The following is a 17,033-nucleotide window of genomic DNA, read 5'->3' as shown; positions in this document are numbered from 1 at the left end:
TGGAAAGAATAATTTCCAGGAATTCTCAGTTATCAAGTCATTATGTAAAAACATAAATGAAAAACCCCTCTCAGGATGGCTATCAAGGCTGGAAATGTTTGCTATCTCACAATTTCAACTTGACTCATCAGCTTTGTGGATTACTCATGGGCTAAAAAGCAATCATTTTATGACCCACAGTGGTCCCCTCCCTGTTTCTACCACTGCCCATCATTCCACGTGACCTGACCTTTCAATGACTGCCGACTCACGTGGTACCACCTAAAAAGGGTAGATCCATTTTTTTTAAAAGCAAAAGAACAACTAAACGAAACAACTTCATATAACGCATATGGATGAAGTGAGTTTGGGTCACAGTTTGAAATGATGTATCAGCATATATAATTGACGTGGCAAATTATTCAGAGAATGAGCTGCAAAGCATGAAGTATTCAAAATATATAGATTCTTCCCCTCAGAATGATTCAGTGAAAATAAATATGAGAAATGAGAATGAGCCTGGTAAATATCCTATTTCTAAATCTGTGCCACACCAGACAAATTTCAAAGAATCCTGAGAACTTAGGACAAAGACGTCCAGTAAAATTTAAAGTGCATGTTTTGTCTGCCACCAGCACATTCCACACCCACGTCAAAGCACTGTCCCAGAGATCAAGAACACAGGCTATGGTCTGTGCATTGATAAGCCATAAGCCAGTGGCATACCTGGTGGGAAGCAAAATGTAACTTTTATAAAAATCATATAAATGTATAATTTTATGACCTCACAGTGTTGCTGATCTTCTGTAGAAGTGCCACGAAGTGCTCAGAACTAAATCATTTCACTCATGGAGTGTGGGTGTGTGTATTTTTGTTTAGCATGTTTCCGAAAAGACTACTGCAAACAAAATGGAAGAGTAGTAATGTGCCTTAAAAGGGATGCAGAAAGCATCCTCAAGACTCAGTTTGTCTAAGGATTTGATTCACTTTTATAAGCTATTTGTCAGTGAGGTTCTGCAACTAGGCAACAGAGCATGTGTGCTAAGAAAAATATATCCCTCTATCTTTAAAAAGTCAATCAAAAACTAGACAGAAATCTGTACATTGATATATGTCATTTGTTTTATCCTTTGGATACTTCTGGGAAAAAGTCGAAAATTTTAAATAGCAGATTGCTTCATGGAATATTGATGTAAAAATCCACAGACAAGCTTTAGAGTGGTACTTAGAAACACATTAAATTGCCACTTTCCCAAAAGTTTGAAAGGAAAATGCTTCCTTCATATTGACAAATTGTGCAAAGACAGACTCCCATTCGTGTTACCTTTTACTGTGTAGCTGAATTCTGGTCCAACAGAGAGGCTTCATTGGCCGACAGGGTTCTACTGGCTGTTTCCTACTCCCTTTGTCCTGGTTCATCCCTAATCCAAACAAGCCAGTTGGCAATGGAGGACGAAGGAATCCACACACTCGTGGTGCTGGTAAAGTGCTGCTCCCAGCTTGTGGTGGGAGAGGGAGGCCTGGTCCAGGAAGCAGAGGGGCTGGTGGGGGAAGGGGGATGCCTGTTCCAGGATGGGGGTGGGGGAGGGGCTGGAGGAGGTGGAACCCCCATACATGGCAAAGGAGGAGGTGGGGGATTCCCAACTTCAGGAAGAGGAGGGGGAGGGGGGATCCCCACTCCAGGAAGTGGCGGGGAGGGATTCCCTCACCAGAAAGTTGGGGGGGAGGGCATGGCAGCATATCTGTGCCAGGCAGAGGAGGAGTTGAGGGGCCTGCTGTACTGGGCAAAGCAAGCCCTGTCATGCCAGAGCATATCCCATGTCATGGGAGAGGGGGGAGTGGGGGCCACTGGGGCCAGGCCAGGCATGGAGCTGGAGGACTCTGTACAAGGCAGAGGTGGTGAGGGTGGGATGTCATGGCTGTTTTCAAAGGAGGAGCAAACAGAGTGCTCACGGCTGGCTTCAGACTCAGTATGAAGAGAAGGATGGGAAGGCTGAGGTCCGGCCTGTCCTTGACCATCAGACCAGGGAAGTGTGGGAGTGGTGGAGTCTGGCTGGACTGATGTGCGTCGAGCTGTACTGATATTCGCCTTGGAGACACAACCACAGATATCTCTGAACAGAATTTTGTCTGAGGTCCAGAAGGTGAGGACGGCACCGCTGAGTCTCCACTTTCAGCCCGAGGTGGGCCTGGGGGACACTCAGGTGGGGCACTAACAGAAGGCAGCGTCAGTGTCCTGCCCTCTTCTGTCAGGGACGTCTGGATTGACTTTGCCTGTCAAACCCTTTTCTCCTAACCTGAGAGCTTCCAGACAGACGTCTTCTGAAGGTGCCACTCCATTCTGAACCCTGTGAGGGCCAGCTGCCACCTCCATGTCCACAGCAGGGTACTGCTTCTCTAGTTCAGCTATTTTGGTCCTCAGATCCTCAATGGTCTGTTCCAGCTGCTGAATGACAGTGGCCTGACCCTCAGACTTCTGCCAGAAACTTCCTGAGGGGCAACAAAGACATTAGAGATAAACATAAAGTAAGGAATACTCAAAATACCAAAAAAGAAAAAAAAAGGGGAAAAAAAGATAAAATTAAGCAAAATATATCTGTTTGGTTATAATACTTTGAAAAGATCCCTCCGTGGGAAGATACTATCAGCATTTCTATGTGTCGCCTCTTCTCCACCCTCGGATTTCAGAGTGGGGACACACATTACCATAAAGTCCTAAGGTCCTTGTCTAATCCTTGAATGAAAGCATGGAAGACAAGTAGACCCCTGAGCAGAGGGGAGACAATTCTGAGTGATGAACCAACTTACTTCCAAAATACGCTACTCGCTTCCCTGCCCGGTAACACCTGGTAGTAGAATGTTCCCTTAAGACACTTTAAATTCTAAGTTCTAAAGTTAATCACTTCCTTTAAGAGGTAATCTCTAAAAAGGTCTTCAGTAAGATCATGCGAGATACTTGTGATTTATATGGCCATGGGCGTATGTCTTATGTGCATGAATACAGCTTATATTATGTTCACTGTGATTCAAATTTTGACCCGAGGCATTTCAGAAAGTGGTACCCTGGACTCTTCACAATTTGTCAAGATAGCTGAGAACAACTGTGCCAACGTATGAATCACCCTCACATCCAAATGGTGCCCAGCCCTCCCAAGGCATGCAGTCGACCAGGAACAGTTTAAGGGAAAGAATGCTTTGCTACCCAAATCAAAGGGAAAAGCCCTATGGGTAAATTAAATAGGAATAATAGATGAGTAAAAATAAAAGAGAAGAAAGAGGAATGGGTAGAGAAAAAGGAGGAGAACAGGAACAAGAGAAGGTACCAGAGAAGGCAGCACAGACTCCAGCTGTGAAGCTGCAGTGTCAGGCAGCTGCTCACACAGGCTGGGAACTAACTGCTCAGTGGGGGCTGGACTGAAAGGATGAGAGGGAGCGAGTTCTCGTGCTGCGAACTGTTTCTCCAGAGCTTCCCAGGGCTTTTCAAAGATGATCCCAATAGAGGCCGCCGTAAAGAGCCACAGCCCACAGACACAGACATTACTATCTTCCCCACGTGGGAGCCTGAAGCTGACCCTGCAGACCTGCTCTTTATTTACTGAGGAAGAATAATTAATAGGTAATATAAAGATGATATGAAGTGTAAAACTAAACTTGTATCTTGCTTGTCAAAAACTAAATCAAAAACAAAAAACAAACAAAAAAACCTTATCAAATCTTTTTCTTTACTATTTATAAATCCAAAACAAGTACTTAACCCATTTGCAGTGGAAAAGCTACAGGCAGACAAGACAGAAATGCATATATTTACTATAAATGAAGTATTTTGGTGCTATGGGTATATTTGTTCAAAATCTTCAGAAGTAGTTTTTTTTTTTTTTTTAATGGGAATAGGAAAGGTATAAGCTTAACAGTCTTAAACCTAACCCATTACCTCTTCCCTAAAAACGCTGTATTTACTACAACATTTCACCTGCTGAAGGTCATTTATGCTGCTCACTGAGAGCTAAAGAGAAGCTGCACCTTCAGAGACACGGCCCTGCCAGGAGGCCCTTACTGCCCTGTAATCAAAGAACAGCAGGTAGCTCTTACTGTACAAGGAAGCTGCAAGGGAAACTCATTTACTGTTCAACTAATTAAGGAATATAACACACCTTACACAGGCAAAATTGTGAGGCTCTTATCATTTATATGTAAATGTAGGTATTCATACATATATTTAAAGAAAATCTAAGTCACTATTTCTCACCAATGTCTACACACAAGACTACAGTATTACAATGCATAGTTTGGGAAATTAGGCCATATATTCTCTAAATAGTCCATAGTAAAAGGAATAACTTTAATAAACAATCACTAATATCCTGAGAGTTAATTCCACTCTCCAATTACAATGCTACAGGAAATCACAAGCCAAAAATCTAGCTCCCAAATTCATCCAGAAAGTACAAATATTCAAAATTTCTTCCTGAACCTGCATTAGTAAAATATATAGAGTATTTGCATTTTTCCAGAATAGCCTTAAAAGTGACCATTAAGAATTAATAAGTATTTTTTGAGTTATCCTAGAATGTAAATAATGCTCTCATTTTCCCTTTTATGGGAACATATAAAAAATTACTTGAGGAAACACATTCTGTAAATTCTAGTAAAGTTTTCCAAAACTCAATTTAAAAAAATATTTTTATTGAGGTATAATAAAAATAGATTATATAAGTTTCAGGTGTACAACAGTGATTCACAATTTTTAAAGGTTATGTTCCACTTACAGCTATTGTAAGATATTAGCTATATTCCCTGTGTTGTACTATATATCCTTGTAGCATATTTGTTTTATACATAGTGGTTTGTATCTCTTAATCCCCTAAAACTATTTTGCCCCTCTCTACCTCCCTCTTCCCATTGATAACCACTAGTTTGTTCTCTATATCTGTGCTTCTGCTTCTTTTTATTATATGCATAAGTTTGATTTATTTTTTAGATTTCAAGTATAAGTGGTTTCATACAGTATTTGTCTTTCTCTGACTTATTTGAATAAGCATAATAAATTCCAGCTCCTTCCATATTGTTGCAAATGGCAGAATTTCATTCTTTTTTATAGTTGAGTAATAGTCCATTGTGTGTGTGTGTCAGTGTATATCATATATGGATGCTGAATTCAGTCAAAAGCTTTTTCTGCATTTATTAAAAAGATCATATGGTTTTTATTTTTCAGTTTGTTAATGTGTATTACACATTGATTTGAAGTTATTGAACCATCCTTGCATCCCTAGGATAAATCCTACTTGATCATGGTTCATGATCCTTTAAATGTATTGTTGGTTTCACTCTACTACTATCTTGTCGAGGATTTTTACATCAATATTCATTAGTGATATTGGCTTATAATTTTACTTTTTGTGTGATATCTTTGGTTGTGGTTTCGCGGTGATGCTGGCCTCATGGAACAAGGTCAGGAGTGTTCCTTCCTCTGCAATTTTTCAAAATGGTTTGAGAAGAATAGGTTAACTCTTCTCTGAATGTTTGGTAGAATCCACTTTTGAAGCCATTTAGTCCCGGACTTTTGTATGTAGGGTTTTTTTTTTTTTTTCCTTTATTACTGACTCAGTTTCATTGCTGGTAACTGGTTCTGTTCATATTTTCTATTTCTTCCTGGTTCTGTCTTAAAAGATGGTACATTTCTAGGAATTTGTTTACTTCCTCTAGGTTGTTCATTCCATTGGCATGTATTTGTAGTAATCTCTTATGATCCTTTGTATTTCTGTGTGTCAGTTGTAACTTCTCCTTTCTCATCTCTAATTTTATTGATTTGGGCCCTTCTCTTTTCCTTGATGAATATGGCTATGGCTTTATCAATTTTGTTCATCTTTTCAAAAACCAGCTCTTAGTTTCATTGCTCTTTTCTATTATTTTTTAACTCTATATTTCATCTCTTTCTGCTCTCATCTTTATGATTTCTTTCCTTGTACTAACTTTGGGTTTTGTTTGTTCTTCTTTTTGTAATCCTCTAGGTGTAAGGTTAGGTTGTTTACTGAGATTTTTCTTGTTTCCTGAGGCAAGTTTGTATCACTATAAACTTCTCTCTTAGAACTGCTTTTGCTGTATTCCAAAGGTTTTGGATCATTATATTTTCCTTTTCATTTGTTTCCAGGTATTTTTTTAAATTTCCTCTTAGAGTTCTTCATAGATATATTGGTTGTTTAGCAGCATATTGTTTAGCCTCCACATATTTGTGGGTTTGGGTTTTTTGTTTTTGTTTTTTTTTTTTTTTTTGGTAGTTTTTTCTTGTACTTGATTTCTAGTCTTGTAGCATTGTGGTCAGAAAAGATACTTGATATTTCATTTTTCTTAAATTTACCCAGACTTGTGGCCTATCATGTGATCTATCCTGGAAAATGTTCCACGTGCACTTGAACAGAATGTATTATGCTGCTTTTGGATGAAAACACTCTTTTCCATCCCCCTCCCTTTCAGTCTGTGTGTCTTTAGATCTGAAGTGAGTCTCTTGTAGGCAGCATATATATGGGTCATTTTTGTATCCATTCAGCCACTCTATGTGTTTTGATTGGAGCATGCAGCCCATTTACATTTAAACTAATTATTGATATGTATGTCCTTAATGTCATTTTGTTAACTGTTTTAGGGTTGTTTTTGTGGGTCTTTTTTTGTTCCTTTTTCCTTCTTTTGTTTGCTTCTCTTGTGATTTGATGACTATCCTCCAATATTATGTTTGGATTCTTTTTTTTTAATGTACCTATTATATATTTTTAGATTGTGATTACCATGAGGTTGTTTGTTTTTTTTTTAATTGAAGTATAGTCAGTTACAATATGTCAACTTCTGGTGTACAGCCTAATGTCCCAGTCATGCATATATATACATATATTCATTTTTATATTCTTTTTCATTAAATGTTATTACAAGATATTGAATATTGATATTCCCTGTGCTATACAGAATAAGTTTGGCTTTTTAAATCTATTTTTATATATAGTGGTTAAAATTCACAAATCTCAAACTCCAAAAAATATGGAATGCTTCACAAATTTGCATGTCATCCTTGTGCAGTAGCCATGCTAATCTTCTCAATATCATTCCAATTTCAGTATCTACATGCTGCCGAAGTGAGCATCCATGAGGTTTTTATTTAGCATGCAATATATACATGTGATTGTTATAAGTTTGTTGACCTCTTAATTTCAAATGCATTTTAAAAATCCTGCAGTTGTACTCTCCTCCCCTCATGATTATTGTTTCTGATATATGTTACATCTAATTACTGTTTGTATCCCTTAATTGCTTATTGTGGATACAGGTGACTTTACTACTTTTCTCTTTTAACATTCCTACATGTGTGGGTGATTTCCTACCTTTACTGTATGTTTGCCTTTACTGATGAGATGCTCACTTTGTGGGCAGTGTATCCTTAGTTGTAGGTTTTTCCCTTTCATCAATTTAAATGTTGTGTAACTCCCTTCTGGCCTGCAGAGTTTGTGCTGAAAAGTCAGCTGATAGCCTTATGGGAGTTCTGTTGTTTGTTATTTGTGGATTTTTCCTTGCTGCTTTTAATATGATCCATTTATCTTTAATTTTTGTCATTAATTTAATTACAGTATGTCTTGGTGTGCTCCTCTTTGGGACTCTTGTGCTTCCTGGACTTGGGTGACTGTTTCCTTTCCCAGTTAGGGAAGTTTTCAGCTAGTATGTCTTCAAATATGTTGTCAGTCCCTTTCTCTCTCCCTTCTCCTTCTGGTACCCTTATAATGTAACTGTTAGTGTGCTTGATGCTGCTCTAGAGGTCTCTTAAACTATCATCATTTCTCTTCATTCTTATTCTCTTTTCAGTTAAGCATCAGTGATTTCCTCTGTCTTCTAGCTCACTGATTCCTTCCTCTGTATCATTTAGTCTACTGTTGATTCCTTCTAGTGTATTTTTCACTTCAGTTATCATATTCTTCATCTCTGTTTGGTTATTCTTCATATTTTCTAACTCTTTGTAAAAACTCCTTTCTTGTTCTGTGAATCCATTCTCCTCCTGAGTTTCTGATCATCTCTACCATCATCACTCTGAACTCTTCCTCAGGTAAACTCTCTATCTCCACTTCACTTAGCTCTTCTTCTGGGGTTTTATCTTGTTACTTTGTCTGGAACATGTTCCTTGCTGCCTCATTTTGCCTAACTTTCTGTTTTTATTTTTATGTGTCTGGTACAGTAGCTGCATTTCAGGACCTTGCAGAGGTGTCCCTCTGCAGGAGACATCCTGTTCCAGCAGCACACTCCCCTCTCATCATCCAAGCTCTATGCTGTATGTTCCCTCTATGAGGGATGGATCATTCTACTGTGGTGGGCTGGCTATGTGGGTAGGTTTCATTGATTCCTGGTCCACTTAGATGCCAGGTTCTGCCTTGTACACAGGCTGCTGGCCACTGGTTGGCAGAACTGGGTCACAAGAGAGCTGACTGCAGAAGCTGGGGGAATGCTGGGGCTAATAACAGCTCACTGATGAGCAGAGTCAGGGTCCAGGTGGCCCCAGGGTTGTTGCCCACCAACTGGTGGGTGACCAGGTCCTGGGGCAAGTACCAGAGGAAAGATGACAAATCTATTTTATTCAGCATACTAAGTATTTTATTTTATATATCACCAAATTTGACATTATATTTTTTAAATATTGCTTCAAACCCATAAATTAGTATAAGTGGTAGAGTCTGCCGTCTACTTTGGCTGAACAATTGTGTACAATAAGTCAGCCAAAATTCTTTCATTTCTGTATAATCTTATATGTGTGATGTTGGTTATTTCTTATAAATTGCTTGATCACTTGAATATCACAAAATACAAGCTGCCATTAAAAATAATACATTCAACAAAGTATTTTCAAAATAAAGATTATCTGGTTCCCAGAAAAAGAAACATTACTATAATATTAAGGCCAAAACTGTCAAAAAGAAAGCTAAGATATATTCACGGAAACTTCTGCTGAAAAGTTAAATTTGCTCATCTTTGAAACTTTACTATGTTTACTATGTAATTCATTTTCTTTAATATTCAGATTTTCAAGTTCTGCAAAATTCTAAGGCCATGTTACTGGCAAGTTAGGATACCTCTAGATAGCTGTAAAATATGAATTCTACTCTTCACAGACACATACTTATTTCTTAACTCTTTATTTCTCAAGCTCTAAATTCTGAACAGTCTAAGGTTTTGGAGAAAACCTGTGAGATTCCAGATTTACAATAAGCTAATACATGCTATTATTCTATAGGAAAAGAAATCCAGATTTTAAAATAGAATAAAATTATGCACAGAAATAAATTACAATAAATTTCAATTTTTGAAAAGGATTTGCATTTCTCTGATAATTAGTGATATTGAGCAGTTTTTCATGTGCCTATTGATCATTTGTATGTCTTCCTTGGAGAATTGCTTATTTAAGTCTTCTGCCCATTTTTGGATTGGGTTGTTTGTTTTTCTTATTAAGTCGTATGAGCTGCTTATATATTCTGGAGATCAAGCCTTTGTCAGTTTCATTTGCAAAAATTTTCTCCCATTCTGTAGGTTGTCTTTTTGTTTTACTTATGGTTCCCTTTGCTATGCAGAAGCTTGTAAGTTTAATTAGGTCCCATTTGTTTATTCTTGCTTTCAAAATGTAGAATAGATAAACAAGATTATACTGTATAGCACAGGGAAATATATAAAAGATTTTATGGTGGCTCACAGAGAAAAAAATGTGACAATGAATATATATATTTTCATGTATAACTGAAAAATTGTGCTCTACATTGGAATTTGACACAACATTGTAAAATGATTATAAATCAATAAAAAAAAGTTTAAAAAATAAAAATAAAAGTCTCAAAGGTAAAATTCTTAAAAAAGAAAAAGCTACAAATTCTTGGGAAAAACTCAAATTATCACAAGGACAAAATAAATAAAACTTTCCTTGGCAATTCAAAAAAAAATTTCAACTTTGAAAAGGAATTTCAAGAAATAAGGGAATATCAGTACATATGGTAACTGGTAAAAAACATACCCAGGATGCCTTAAATGAGAACATTTTATGGAAAATCATTTCTCACAGAGCAGTAAAATAGCATTTCTGGAATCCTTACAATGGAAATGATGAGCTATTGAAATTGTAATATTTTTGAACTGGAATGGAAATGACAAATCACTTCCGAACCATTCACTGCCTAGATGAGAAATGTGAGGTGGAGAGGAGAGGGATAAGTCAGAAATCATAACTGGCTGGGTAACTTTAAACACCTATGGCAGTAGTTGATAATTTGATTGATGGAAAGGTTAAAGTCACCATCATTAGTGAATGACCAGAGTGGAGGTAATAAACAGCATGTTTAGGAAAGGAGTCAGAAAAAAATGGAAATAAACAGTCTTTTTGGTTCCCTCACATCTTCTGAATTTTCTCTCCCATGACCTGCGTTGTGGCAAGGTCCTGCACTATACTCCAAAGCAAAACATTCCTTAACTGTCCCAGTTCGTGCAAGGAAGAAAAACAGTCTGTCACAGCTTCCCTTCGTTGATGATCCACACAAACAACACAGCTTAGTGTCTCACCTCCCAGCTGCCTCCCTGCGTCAAAACCCAACTAGCCTCCAACATCATTAAAGTTCCAAACAACAAAGCTCACAGAAAATCGAATGCAATGGCTTGGGAATGTTACTCAGAGGGGCAGAGCTGTACCTTCTGACCCTGCTGCCACTCGGCTGGAACTGCTGTCCTGGTGACCCTCGTGTTCTCACTGCCAACACTACAGCTCCAACCTAGACTTTGTAAAGGCTGCGAAACTATTTCTCACTCCTTCCTTCTTAAAATCCTCTCCTCACTTGGCTTCTATGATTTTACACTCTCTCCTCCCCATTTGCTTTTCTCTTCTCTCTTTTGAATTTTTTTGGAGTACAGGACCAAACCTGAGTAATTCCCAAGACTCTGTCCGTAGCCCACAATCCTCTCTCTCTGTGCTAGAGGAGCTCAACAATTTTTTCATCTTAAATCTCTCATCTCTGTCCTGCAGATTTGCAAGTTTTTCCCTCTCAACAATACTTCACTTCCATATTGAGACTGCATAGTTATCATTGCTATTTTGTTAAATTTTATCTTTTATTGAGGAATAATTGACATAATATTTCTATTTGACTATTTTCCTTTTTCTTTATATTTAAAATGCATCTTATCCTATAAATAAATATCACCTCTCTGCCTTGCACTTTCTCAAGGCTTGGCAGTAGCTTTGATTAATGTTTCTAATTTATTAGCTCTTAAACTTGATGTGCAGCAGAATCCCCTGGAGGGGCTGTTTACACAGACTGCTGGGCCCCACCCCCCGCGTCTCCAGTTCAGTAGGCCTGGGGCAGGGCCCGGGAATTTGCATTTTGCATTGATGCTGATGCTGTTCCTCCAGGGACCACACTTTGAGAACCACAGCCTAAATTTATACTCTAGATATGGTTACCAAATCCATTAGTTCAGCCTTTGGCTGCTACTTTTTCTTTATCACATCAGCACTTTAGTTCAGAATCTCCCCACTTCATAATTGAGAGTTTTAGGATCTGGTCCTCCTGATTGGTTCTAGTCTCCCTCTTCTTATCAATACGACATTCTCTCACAAGGTCCTTAAACATGAGTTCATCATGGTACATCCTTGCTCAAAAACTCATGGCTTTTATGTTGAGCATAAAACATTATAAATTCTCTACCTGGCTCATAAGGTCTTTCATAGCCTGTAAAAAAGTGGATACCCTAATTACCTCCCCTGCCTACTGCAAAGGGCTACTGTGAGGGTTCTGTGGGATACAGTCAGCTCCCCTTATTCAGTTATGTTCTATGAAGTCACCGAGAACAATGAATTAGTGAGCACTGAACCGCTGCTTCTGGGGAAAAAGTGTCCAGTTCCCACAAGCCTCCAGTTACAACATTTTCTAAAGTCACCTTATTTAATATAATAAATATATTTAAATTGTATTAAATGTATACATTGTATGTAACACACACTTTCCCTATAAGGCACGCCACAGCCCTCCTGCACCTAGGACACTAAACAGCACTGCAGCCCTATGCTTGGGGGCATTTTAAATAGCAAAGTCTTCAGCAGAAAGCACAAAAAGGTGGAAAATGTGGCACTAAATAGGCAGCAGAAAAGACATTTATTTACAGAATTAGCTGAAGCAAGAAGGCAGAGTGTTCCTTCATCCCACCGTGGCTGGGGAAGACGCACGCCAGGTGACGCCAGTTTTTCGCCACTTTGCGCATGTCTGCAAATGAAGTGAAGGGCCTGCAAGCAGTGGTTTCAGGGCTGTAAATAAATTCTAGCTAGTTGTCAGGCTTGCAAATACAGAATCTCTAAATGATGAGGATCTACTGCACTAAGAAAGCAACTTTGGAAGCCAGAGTACTGCTCAGACATGACAATAATAATGACAAAATATCATCTAACAATTTGAGCACCTACCATGTGTCAGGAGCTCTTCTAAGCCCTTCATGAAAACTAATGTATTTAAATCTCACAGAAACCTATGAGACAGGAGTTATTATTATCCCCAGTTTGTAGATGAGGAAATTAAGGCATAGAGAATAAAAAGCATGGCTGAGGTTCCCCAGTTAAAAGTGGAATAACTGGGATTTGTGCCCAGGCACACTGGTTCAGAGCCCGATGCTCAATCACTATGTTGTGAATATAAGCAAAATTTCCACCTCTCCCCAATAAGCACCTCTGCTTGAGTCAGCGTGGTCTCCAGTATGTTTATTCATTCATCAAACATTTTCTGATCTGCCCAGAAATGTCAGACACTGTGTTAGATACTGGAGGGGCAAACAGAATATGGATAGTCTTAGCTCTAAGGAGCCCTACTGCCTCTGAGACATGCATGAGGCACCAATTATGGGAAAGTAAGGCAAGTGCAGGGATCCCAGAAGAGACATCAAAAGGAGTCTCTAGACTGAGGCCTCTCTGGGAAAGTGTCTAAGAGGGAGTGAAGTTTGACATGAGTTTAGATTAAGAAACAGAAATTCAGTGGATTAAAAAGGCCACTTGGAGTGCAGAAGAAAAAAATGTAAAAAGCAGACAGGAAGAATGCTAAAGTTTTCAGAAAACCTGACTGTCTTTTCAAGGCTAGAACAAACTAAACAGGCAGGAAATAGTAGGGGGTAAGGCTAATGGCAAGGGAAGGCAAGGGAAAGCCTTGCACATCAAACTCCGGAGTCTGACTCTTCTCTCAGACCCTATGAGCAGTCATCAAATGGGTCTGAGAAGACATCAGATACAAATAAATCTGAATTTCAGGAAGAAAGTTCTGGAGGACTGTGGGGGAAAGATCAGGAGGGGTTGGGACTGGAAGTGATGAGATCTGCTGGGAGACAGCTGTGGTGACCCGACACGGCTGAGGCTGGGCTGGGGCTGGGCTGAAACAGGGCTGTGGGGCTACGGGGTGGCAGGACAGGCAGGAGCACCAGAGGGGGACTGAGATGCTGGAGGAATGGAGTGAGCAGCCTCTCATGTCCCCTGGACCCTTGCACCTGTCAGTGTCTTCCCTGCCTCAACACCACATTCACTTCTACTTCTATATCTTCACTCTCTTCTCCATCTGCAATACTCTCTCTTCTTCCCTCCCTCTGTCCAGAAGTGATGACTTTGAGGACTTGATCTAAGTTGCACCTTTCCTAAAAAGCTGTCCTTAATTACAATTTCTCAACAGTTCCCTTTTTTTTTTTTAAATTCTGTAGTGCAACATACACTAAATACCTTGACAAAATCACATTACATCGAGCAAATCATTTCATATATACAGAAAAGCCCAGGACCTTACAATTCTTTGTATTTCCTTCTGTACCTATCACAACTACCTTGCACATAGTACATCAACAGATGTCCAACAAAGTTCAGTAAAAGATAAACATCCTTTATAAGCTAAGAACCTTTATCGGCCAGTTGTCAATTTAGATCAGCTGCTTGAACAATTTGCCTTTCTCCCCAGATCATTACCAACGTTGCCCAACGGAAAGGAACTTCATACCTTCTAAGGCTCTGTAGAGCAAACACACAGCTTCATTTCACGGTAAGCCCTATGGCCCCAGAGAAAAGAAAAACGTTGTGTGACCTCTAATGCTTCTTTCATATTCTCATCTCAAGTTGTAGCTGCTTTCCAGGGGCCTGCTGCTTTTCATTCTTAAAATTGACAGAATAGTTTCTCTTATTTCTTTATTTCTAACACTAAAATGTCTAATTTTTTTCTCTTAGAGTTTCCATAAAATAAATACTTTTCAGAAAAATCCTGTCTCTTTCTTAATGCATTATATTGAACACTTTGCCAAAGTGTTACCCATTTTCAAAACTGGTGCCTCCACAAGGGTGTCCTTGTGTCTCTGCCCTCCCCAGCCACACCTCGCCCTCCCCACACTCACTGAGCCAAAGTGCTTATCAAGCACCTAAGAATGAGCAGAGTCTGAGGTAAACTTCAAGGAAGAGTAACCGTGTTTTGGGGCCTCAGCCACGCCTTTGCCTCTCTTCTTGAACCCCTCTGTTTCTTACTCTGGTCTATATTTTAGCTGTATGCTTGTCTTGTGAATTGTGGTTTTGTGGTTTTATAATTAAGTTATGTGAATTCATATCCTTTTTTGCCTTAGAGTTTAGCAGGAACTTAACATTAAACAATGATTTTTCCAACATTTTGATATATCTAATAAATTCTAATAAAATTCAAGTGACTTGTTTTCATGTCTCCATTTCTTTTCTTCAGAATTGTGTTCCCCACACCTTTCTTTTGATCTGAACAATTCTTTTTTTACTCTTTGAACCTGTCTCTGCCAAGACACATGTGAGTAGTCCCTCAAGTACCACTGACTAGGCTGCTCCTCATCAGTCACATGCGTTTCCTTGATTTGTTCCTAAATAAAGATGTTTCTGAAACTGATAATACATTGTACTGAGGGGTCGTTGTATACAGAGCCCTATAGGAGATACTTTAAAAGGAATACCAATAGAAAAGAATATTCAATCCCTCAATTAAGTCTGCAGCCCAGTTAGGCACTGGGAGGTTGAGAGGGCCCAGGGGGACTGAGCAGAGCAGGACCCCAGGGTAAGAGTTTAAAGCCGATTTCAAATGAGGTTAAAACTGGAATGAGATAGGATTTTGCCACTCCCCTCAAATCAGAAGCATTTTTCTAACCTTTGAGAATGTATTTGCATATAAACTGTACAACATATGCGATAAGAGAGTATTGATCTTATTTAATTTCTTTTAATTATCTAGCACTTTGTCATAGATGTGGCTATTCACAATTAATAAATATCATAATGTGTGGGTAGACCTAACTTTAAATTGCTTGATCTTATCAATTCTTGCCCCAAAGCTAGAGTTTTTAAAGATCAAACTTTATTCTATTTACCTTTCAACTAGTCCATTTACATTAGAAAGATGCTAAGAGTTTTAGGGAAAAACTTGAAAGCACACATCTTATATGTAATTTCAAAAGCAAAAAATAAATTAAAAACTGGGTGGTAACCAGTTTTGCTACCATATATTTATCTTTAAGGTAGGAGCAAAACTTTCTAGAGAATGACATTTGGCTACAATATTTATATACTGTAAAAATGTAAAAGAATTTTCAGTTTATAAATGGTATTTCAAATGCCAAAGAATAAAAAACAGAATTGAGAATCCTATTTCAGTTTTATGAAATAACTCTTTAGACACAGCAGATTTTCAGAGCAAATTATTTAAAATTAAAATAATCCATAAATGAGGTGTAAAGAAAATAATTTTAATTAAAAACTTCCTAATTCCATAGGTGCATCAGTAAAAGCACCCAAGGAGCAACAGTAGTTCTCTCTCTTCGTGTGAGTGCTGACTGGGTTTGCTCTGAGCATCACTGCAGCCTTTGACTCCTTTCAGCTGAGGAAAGGCTTTATGAGTCATGTTTCTTCCAGGGATATGGAGCTCTCAGAATTATTAACTACAATGAGAGAGTCAAAGTCAAAACCCATTCAACAAATATCAGTGTGCTGCTCAGACTGAGAGAACAGGTGCCTGAACTGGCATCTGAAGAAAACCCCAGAGGGAGCCCGGCACCGGGCTCCACGCCCCGGCTCGGCAGTCCTGGGGTCTCGCGTTGCATCACAACTCAGAGAGGGCAGGCAGCCCTGGAGGTCACTGAAACCTCTCACGTTCATTATTCACACAGAGCAAATGGGCTTAAAACCCCCATTTCCTTCTGCAGGGGCAATTTACAGAGATAAAGACTGTCATCTAGCAACTAAGAAGCAAGGTGCTTTACAGGAAAAACAGAATTGTCAGGTTTCTTAAACAGTAATGAAGCGCCAGAGTTAGCACAGCAAAGTTCTGATGAAACTTAAACATGGACAGGTGACCTGACCGGTTTCTCTCTATGCCTCTGAAGCATCTTGACATCAGACTCTTATAAATGGTATAAATAGAATAGAATAACATAAACTTGTCACCTCATCCTTTGATGATTTTGGCATGAGACGGTATTCAGCAGCCACAGGGCAATGACCCATGTAAACATATAACTTTTATCACAGTGGAGACAACATGAGGTATAAAGTCAAACAGATCTATGTTCAAATCCTGGCTCTTACCCTTTTATCAGTTTTTTGACCTTAAGCTAGTGATATCCTGTAAACATCATTTTCTTATCAGTTAAATATTATAATAATTACTTTAAAGGATTATTCTAAGTGTTGCATAAGATAATACAGTAAAAGAATAGGTGCACAGAAGATTGGCAATTAATTCTGCTTTCCTGAACCCATTTTATGGCCAGTTATTCAGCCTCTTATGACACAGACAAACATCATCTAAAGAAAGAACGAGTCCCTAAGTAAACTTATGACAAAGAGTCAGTGATTCCAAGAGTAAGTGGAATCACTGCTGAGTGCTTGACCTCAATTACTTCCAAATACTGTCACCTCCCAATTAGTGTATTACATTTTCTAGCTTCCAGACAATTCACTGGCAACAAGGAAATGAGAAGGTGTGAAATTTAAATCAATCTATTTCACCATTGCATTTCCAAGCTGTAAAAGC

The 17,033-nt window shown here is 38.7% G+C and overlaps 1 non-coding gene and 1 pseudogene across 1 annotated transcript; both read right to left on the bottom strand.

Annotated features, from left to right (window-relative positions):
* Positions 1–1,299: 1,299 nt before the first annotated feature.
* LOC135321891 (formin-2-like) overlaps positions 1,300–17,033 on the bottom strand; it is a 58,937-nt pseudogene continuing 43,203 nt past the window's right edge.
* On the bottom strand, positions 7,000–7,108 carry LOC116156177 (U6 spliceosomal RNA). Its single transcript, XR_004140021.1, has one exon. It is a non-coding gene; the product is annotated as a U6 spliceosomal RNA (small nuclear RNA).

This window comes from Camelus dromedarius, chromosome 8, assembly GCF_036321535.1.
Source record: "Camelus dromedarius isolate mCamDro1 chromosome 8, mCamDro1.pat, whole genome shotgun sequence".
NCBI lineage: Eukaryota > Metazoa > Chordata > Mammalia > Artiodactyla > Camelidae > Camelus > Camelus dromedarius.
The sequence above is the reverse complement of the archived record's forward strand: the minus strand, read 5'-3'. Positions and strand labels throughout refer to the sequence as shown.